This window comes from Leptopilina boulardi, unplaced genomic scaffold (genome assembly GCF_019393585.1).
Source record: "Leptopilina boulardi isolate dan_hultmark-lab unplaced genomic scaffold, ZJU_Lbou_2.1 LbouV2_107, whole genome shotgun sequence".
Taxonomy (NCBI): domain Eukaryota; kingdom Metazoa; phylum Arthropoda; class Insecta; order Hymenoptera; family Figitidae; genus Leptopilina; species Leptopilina boulardi.
The window spans coordinates 229128-237612 of record NW_026137649.1 but is presented as its reverse complement, the minus strand read 5'-3'; the positions used below and the strand labels follow the sequence as shown (position 1 = coordinate 237612).

General features: G+C 32.4%; 1 long non-coding RNA gene across 1 annotated transcript; it reads right to left on the bottom strand.

Annotated features, from left to right (window-relative positions):
• Positions 1–654: 654 nt before the first annotated feature.
• LOC127276918 (uncharacterized) lies at positions 655–7162 on the bottom strand. Its single transcript, XR_007842278.1, has 4 exons — positions 6833–7162; positions 4527–5839; positions 1727–1939; positions 655–967 (listed from the first exon to the last, which is right to left on the bottom strand). It is a non-coding gene; the product is annotated as an uncharacterized LOC127276918 (long non-coding RNA).
• Between the last annotated feature and the right edge of the window lie 1323 nt (positions 7163–8485).

Genomic DNA, 8485 nt, shown 5'->3' with positions numbered 1-8485 from the left:
TCAACCCATCTATTTTTTTAATCTTTCCTATCATTTCCTTTACTTTTCCTTTTATTTTGTATAATTTTTTTCATTATGAAACCTGGTCGCTTCTCGCCAAACGAGATGGACCTGCCCTTAAGTAAAAAGGGGCGCGCCGATGGGATGTTTGGAAAAGTGTAGAAAAAACACGTCACCAATGACTCGGCTAAGGACAAGAATTCATGAAGATGTAGCAAAGTTTTTGCATTCTTCATGAATTGTCGTTACCCTCATCAGTGACCTGTATCAAAATAAAAGCTTAATTTATATATACGTATAGTATTCAAATTTTCACTAAAAACAATTGGAAGTAAGCAGAAAATTCCCCACAAAGAAAGGGGTCTTTTTTATTTAGGCATGTTTTTTGTGTGTATTGTCTAACGGTGCTCCATTTTGTGGAGAGGAACGGACAAAACATCGAATCTTTTTTTTTAGGTGAGTTAACTCTTTATAGGATGTCAATAGAGACGCTTGCTTTTCACCGAACGGTCAAGACGTCGAACAGACAAAATGTCGAATGGCAAGTTGTCGAACGGACAAAATATCGAACAGCAAAGACGTCGAACATACAAAATGTCGAAAAGCCAACACGTCGAACAGACAGACCGTTCGGTGAAAAGCAAGCGTCTCCATTTTATAGACATTTTAGACAGAGAGTTAACTCACCTCAAAAAAAAGATTCGACATTTTATCCATTCGTCGTCTTTGCTGTTTGACATTTTGTTATTCGACGTTTTGTCTGACCGTTGCTCTATAAGTTGAATTTCAATAAATTGTTCAAACTGTTGTGTTAAATGCAAGCAAATCTCACGTTTTGATTTTGGACTAATTTGTCTTCTGAGTCGAGTTCTTACACTTGTAGGAGAAAGTAGTGTCGCACTTCTAAAGTGCCGAGGAGATTTGTTATTGATACACAATTAATTCCGCTCGTTCGGAAGCCTTCGTCCTTCGAAAACGGAAAAAAAAAATTTTTTCTACGTATCACAATGGAAAATGCAGTGTTCAAGTAATTGGCAGTAATATAATTGTTTTTTTTATTAATAAAATAATTTTTTTTAACTTACCATTTTTATAAACAGTTTGAATCAACAAAACCATAAATGTAATGGAAAGTAGACTGGATGTGGAAAAAAAGTCTAACAATACGAGATCAATACAAGTCTTTTTACAAGAGCGTTGGATCAAAGAGGAAAAAAAGTGAAAATTAAAAAATGCCGGAAAACGGTTGGCGAGTGATTTACTACTGCTTCGAGGGTAATATTAACTATATGGTTAAATGGAATTGGGAGGTGGGAGTGAGGCGAACTTTTTTCTATTAAGAAAAATAATGAAAGTCCCTTGCACAATTTGTCAAGTGTAAATTTTAGAAGAGGGGTCGTGAAAATGATAGAGAGGAAAGGAAGGACCAAATTGGAGAAGAAGCCAAGGCGCCGTAGCTTTGTACCAATTATTATTAGCAAAACTGATACCGATAGATGATTAAGGTTTCAAGTATAACAGTCTTTTGTAATAATATATTCGAAAAAATAATAGAAATTTAAAGAAATAAATTTTTTTTACTATTGGTTTATTATTATGGCAAGCTTAGGTCTTTGGTGGTTGTCCACATTGCACCACTATTAAAGCTTCCCATTAATGTATGAACCAATCGTTTATCTCCCACTGACATACTACAATGTAATGTAAAAATACATAAATGGCTTACCTTGTTGGTGTGGAACGGCCGGCATCACTGAGAACTGCGACGAGGAATTAGCTTCCTCTCAATGGCAGAGGGCGGAAGCAGTGACTGAGTGATGACCCTCGGGAACCTCATCAACGTCGTCGTCGAGACAGTCTCGACGCGGCGCTAACCTGGCGGTCATCTCCACGGAGTAAATCTCTTTTTGTTCATCGTCTATATTGGCCAAAACTTTCACTGCAAAAACAAAATGCAGAATTCCATTTTAGTAATTCTAAAGTATTTTTTTAAATCAGAATGCAACCAATTGTTATTTTAAAAAGTTTTATAAATATTAAAATGAAATGTCTTTTTGGACTTTTTGTACCTACACGATTTTTAAGAAATGTTCCTTTATTTAAATTGCCATTTGCCAGAACTAATTATATGGGTAACTCGGTAATTCATAGACTTATTCGTGAGGCAAATCAATATAACAATGATTTAAATTTTTTCGGAGTTTCGTTCAATGTATTTTCTAAAGAATTACGCAATCTAGTATTTAGCGACGACAATAATGTTAATGCGGCCAATTGATTATTGTTATTTCCTTTTATGTTAATTAGTACTTTGTACGATTGGGCAAAGTTGTTATTGCCCGTTTGTATTAAATAAATAAATAAATAAAAACAGCGTCGACGCGTGGTAAACTGCCCTCCTATACTACTACTCTTATAGACTGGCTTACAAGTTAATAATGAATCCATTTTTGCCTTAGGGTTATAATAAATTTACTTCCCACCATGATTTCTCAAACGGCAGTAAAGGGTAACTTCCCTGTGGGCAAAAAACCATGTTCGTTCTAAAAACGTTTTAAGAACGTTTTTAGAACGTTTCATGTCCACCAAATAATGTTCTGGAACATTATTTGAACATGCATGTTCTTAAAATGTTCCAGAACATTATTTGGCGGACATGAAACGTTCTAACAACGTCCTTAAAACGTTTTTAGAACGAACATGGTTTTTTGCCCACAGGGTTAAAATGCACCAACACAAAAGCGACGACTATACGCCTGTGTTTCATATAAAATGTTAATTTTCAAGGATTAAATATTGTAGGCTCATTTTTTCATCAATATGTCCTCATCGTAAGAAACCTCAGCTTTCATTTAAAAAAAATTTTATTTGACAAAAAATTTTTTTTAAATATGCACTTTCAGCTGGAATACGTTTCTCTCTGTTGTGACTCAACTAAATGTATTTAATTCGGAAGTAGGTATACACTAATCCAGTGAAAATTTTTTAATTTAAAAAAACTTTTTAAAATATACAAATGAAAGCCGAGTAGAATGTTGGATTACCATCAAGTCCAAAGAGAAAATTTAGTGTCGAGAGCTTAAGAATGAGAAAGAGATGACTTTTTACGCGTTTTTGTGTTTCTTAATGAAGAGAGTGTTGAAGAGAGAGAAAGAGAGAGAGAAAGGGGGGGGTGGGAAGTTGGTTAAGAGCTTCAGAGAAGCAGAAAGGCAAAAGGAATTGAATAAAATATATAGGAAGCAGTACAGTAGACTATGCACCAGGAAAGTGTTCTTCTTCGTCGAATAACGCTCTTAATCCTATGCATATTTCATTACACGATAGCCTTGTGATTCTGTACCAATTCAACCCTCCCTCTTACTTTCTCTCATCCACCTTACAATTTGTCTTCTTCATTCCTCGCCACTACCTCTAACATTCTCTTTCTCTCTTGCTTCATGTCACAATATTCCAGTCAATGGTTGCTAAGTCTTCATAAACTGGTGAACACGATGGGTTATTATCAGAGGCACGTTTCTCGCATCGGGGCTCTCGTTAATAAGGCGTATTCTACCAAAGAGAGGGATCACACGTGTACTCCAAAAGCTCTCCAAAGACACTTTGTGAAATGTCCCCAAATACTCAACTGTCAGAGCTGAGTCATTTGTCATAAAATACAAGCGGTACATATGAAACTCAATATTATACTGCAAATTTTCTAAAAAAATTTGCAATATACTGAGAAAAATAATAATAATTTAATTTTAACAGATAAAGGGAGCTGACAATGATAAACAATATTTAATTGAAGTATTTTAACAATTCCTAAGATGTTAGTACGCGAAAGTTATAATTAATTATCATAATAACCCGAAGGTAAGAGCAGAGTTTCACGACAATGTGGTAAATAATAATAATCTGCTACTTAAATGTCCAATGTGCAGAGTCAAACTAAAACTGCACAATGTGTGCATTGTGTAGAAAAGAGTTCAAAATCTATGGTAATACCAAAAAATGTTCAAAAATATGTAAAATTGAACGAAACTGAAGTTACCAACGTTAATTCAACAAAAAAATAGAATTTAAGGATTCCAATTCCCATCAATAAAATTTGAATATTTTCAACCCTCTGAAACCTGAAATAAAAAAAAACAATATTTATCATTGTTTTGTCCCGGATTTTCCGAAAATTTCGAAATTTCAAGTAATTTTCATATGTCCTCGACTCGGAAGCAATTTTTCTCGTTTAATAATTATTTATTTCAATGCTAGAAGCCTTTCAAAAAATAGAAAAATTGCTTTTAAGTCGGAAAAAGCAGTGGTTTTGAATTTTTTGTCACGGATTTTTTTCGAAAATCCCGAAATTTCAAGTAATTTCAAGTATTTTATTGATGGGAATTAGAATCCTTAAATTTTATTTTTTCGTTGAATCAACGTTGGTAACTTCAGTTTCATTCCATTTCTTTGTTCAATTATTTAAATTGGTATTAATTATGGAAAATTATTTATGAAATTATTAGTCGCTAAAGAAAAACTTTTTTGCTCACCTTTTCCTTTGTCCTTTGAGGTAATTAGGCAGATCGTATTATCCTGCACATTTTATTTTCAAGATGGACGTTGTGGCTTTTGCCTTTGGAACTGTACCTCTTCTCGTAGTCGTCGTCGTCCCGGCTCTTTCGCAAAACTCAATGACCGGATTTCAACATGGAGGACTTTTCAGGTAACCGGAAAGTAGGACAAAACGAAAAAAAGCGAATCAATTCAATGCGCTTCCTGCGAATGCATCGAGCTTCTCGAACATCCGATAATTCATTCGTTCCTAACATTCGTTCCTTGACCCGTGCACCGATTCCGCTGAACATTCTCTATTGTCGATACACTACTCTCAATCTCACAGAAATATATTTTTTTCACCACTAATGTTATGGTCCTCGAATTCAACACATTCTACCAGCACAAGTTGACTTTATTGAATCGATGCAATTTCTCTTCTTCCAAAATATCTTATTTTCTCTGCAAGACCTCGAATCCTTCAACTTCTCACTGTTCCTGTTAGATTTTCCACTTATTGTCCTTTTGAAAGCTCTTACATTCTAATTTTTAAACGATCTCTTTCCGAATCTTCAGGATAATTGATTTCTCAAGATACTTTTGATGGTATTTTTATGATGTTTTTCATTAATTTCAGTTCTTGAGATAATTTTTTGCAAAATTCTTAGTAAGATATTTTCCTGGATTTTGCTGATGATCGCTTTCAAGTTCAATAACAATCTCCGTAAAGAAGAACCTCCAAATAGATTTTTTTCTCCACTTTCAGGTAGAATAGTTACTTTACCTATTATAGAAGATCATTTACTTGAACCATTCTCTGCATCTGTAAAATGATTTTGTACTGAATCTAAAGAATAATGTTCTTAATGGATCTTGCAAAAATCTATTTCTGGACCTGTAGGATAATCTTTCTCTGTAACTCTATTTTTGGGATCTTCAGAATAATCTTTGTTAGGACCATCAGGAAGATCAGTTCACAGCCCACTAAGGAGAACAGTTCCTGGACGCCACTAGGGTAATCTTCTTTAAGAAACACTTTTCATATCTTGAAGAAAATTAATTCATATAATTTTATAGTTCTTCAGGAGGCTCTTCTTCTAGTCCTTCGCAAAAGTCGCTGTATCCTTGACACAACCTTGTGCATACTTGAGAAGCTACCTGAACATCCTTCCGAGAATCTCTTTTTTCGAGCACAAGTTTCTTTTCTCAAATAATTTCTTCTTTATAAAATATCTCCTGTATATCTCAAGGATCTTTCATTATCAAGATTCCATTGAAAATAATTCTCACGAGTCTCAAGTGCACTCTACTGGATATTAATAAAGAATTATAAATAATAATAATAATAATAATAATGATAGTAATAAAGATAACAATGATAATTAAATTTAAATTAAATTTTAAGAAATTTCGGACTAGATTAAATTTAAAATAAATTTATTTTAAATTCAGGAAGATGGACCCTTTTTAAATAAAATTGATTCCAATTAAAGGAATATGGGGTTTCATTAAGTAAAACTAATTTAAAATTCAGGTTGTGGAGAATCCGTAAATTAAAATAAGCTCTTTTTAAATTCAGTAGAATGGACCTTCATTAATTTAATTTATCTTAAATTCAAGCAAGTAAACCTTCCTTAAAATTAAGAAGGTGATCCATTTTAAACCTAAAATTCCTGAATTAAAATTGATTTTAAAGTTATTTAAAAAATAATATTAATTTCGAATTAAGAAAAATAGACCATCTTTAAATAAAAATCAATTTCAAGTTCTGAAATATGTACTATCTTAAACTAAAAGTAAGTAATTAATTTTTTAATAAGTAAAAAATCAGCAGCATCATATCGTACAGACTAAAAATGGTAATTGCAACCATTTTGTTTGTCAAGTCTACTGTAATTTATGTACGCGAAGAAAGATTCGACTTGAAATAAGTAATAAAATTTGTACAATATAGTAATAAACTTATCATTTTTGACAACACCAGACTAGAATATTTTTTTCCTTGGAAATATATTTAACTTTAACTATTTCAAAATAAATAAATTTAATTCTTTCAGAGGTGAATAATGTCTTTTACACGAAAAAGAAATATTTACAATTATCATTTCAGTTTCTGTACAATATCATTATTTTGATATGAAACAAATACAAAATCTGTGCTTTAAAAAACAGTTAATAAAAAAGGAACTTTTAACGAATATTTCTGTTTTGCAAAAAAAAAAAAAAAAAAAAAAAAAAAAAACGCTAGAAAAATATCCACTATATCGAAACTCGGTCGTTGCACACTCTTGAGCGCACTCACCACACTCTAGCCACAATCAACAGTTTAGCACTGCACACGACACATGGGACTTTGTTATTACATATATTGCGGGGACTTTTTACAGACTTTTCAACAAAAATAAAACAGTTTTTGAAAACCTGAGCTGTTGTTTTTTCCACAAATAAATTTTTGTTGCAAGACTTATTTTTTTAGTGAAATTTTTTTAGCAGCCGAAAAAGAAAAATTATGTTCCCCCGTCTTAAATATGTTTAATTTGAAAATGGGGGAGGGTTGTCACTCGCGAAGGGGGAACGAAATAAGCTAGGCAGTGCGAGAGGATATAGTGCTTTCGGCACAATGTCGCGCGCTCCACTGAGGCCATGGGCATGCGTCCATTGGTCCATTTCCTTGGCCTGCACCCTCCGCCTCGCGCACCATCATCCCGGTTTCATGCACAACCAGTAGCACACACCGTGCTCCTGATGATGCTGCCTGGTCTATCAAGTATATAGTATGCGCACACCTCTTAATGCAACAGATGCATACCGTCTATACGTTATATCTACCTATTCTAACTTTTATTCAAAAATATAACAATTATTAAAGTACCACATCTGTGAAATTTCACTTATTCAGATTTAGAGTGCACCTGATTCGACTATAACTAAATGTCCATTAGAGAAAAATATGCTATTGAAAAAGTATTGTTTCAACAAATTTATTTTACAAATTCTATAGCATATGCATTTTTGAATCAATAATTTTTATGCCTTTGGCGGAAAAGCTGTAGATTCAATAGCATATATCTGATAATTACAAATAATGATTTTTTATTATTTGCTTCTTGTTAAAGTAGTAATTATGAAAAAACCTTGATAAGGTATTGTAAACAGTTCGAAACTAGTAGGCGAGAAAATAAAATAATGTATTATGTAAAACCAAAATAATAAATTAATGATTTTTTATATCCGTACAAATTGAGAAAACTGTTTGGTATACTATACCAACAAAAATTTCCTCTTTGTTATGTAAGCAGTAAAATCATTCCCTCATAACAAAAGGATATCCATATCGATGGTCGATATCCTAGAATGGTCCACAGGATATCTTGGGATATCCCTAGGATATCCAAACCGCCGGTCTGTGGGACATCAACAGGACATCCATAGGATATCCCTAAGACATCCACAACATATCTATTGGATATTATATCGCAGGATATCCATGGGATATCCTCAGGATATTCTTAGGATATTCACGGGATATTTAATATCTCAACATATATTTTTAAAGGTTAAAATTGTTAAGCTAATATAATGAATAATAATATAATAAAAACAAAAATCTTATGAGCTTCTAATTTATTTTAAATGAAGATTTGAAACGCATTTTTCAAAGTTTTTAAATAAACTCATGCACTTAATGTATAATTAATATTAATAGTTATTCGTTGTTTGAGGGGAAGAATTTATATTGTTTAAAGCCAATTTATTTTCTGACAATATTAAGCATATGAATAAAGGAATGAATCACGAATGAGAAAAAAATTAGTTAATAATTTTTCAAATTAAACAACTTTCTCGAAAAACAAGTTGCATTTTATTTTATTTATATAAAATTTAATTCTCAGAATATTCTCACTTGTAGTCTCATAATGACTTTAAAAACAGTATCCTGAGAATATCTTTTTGA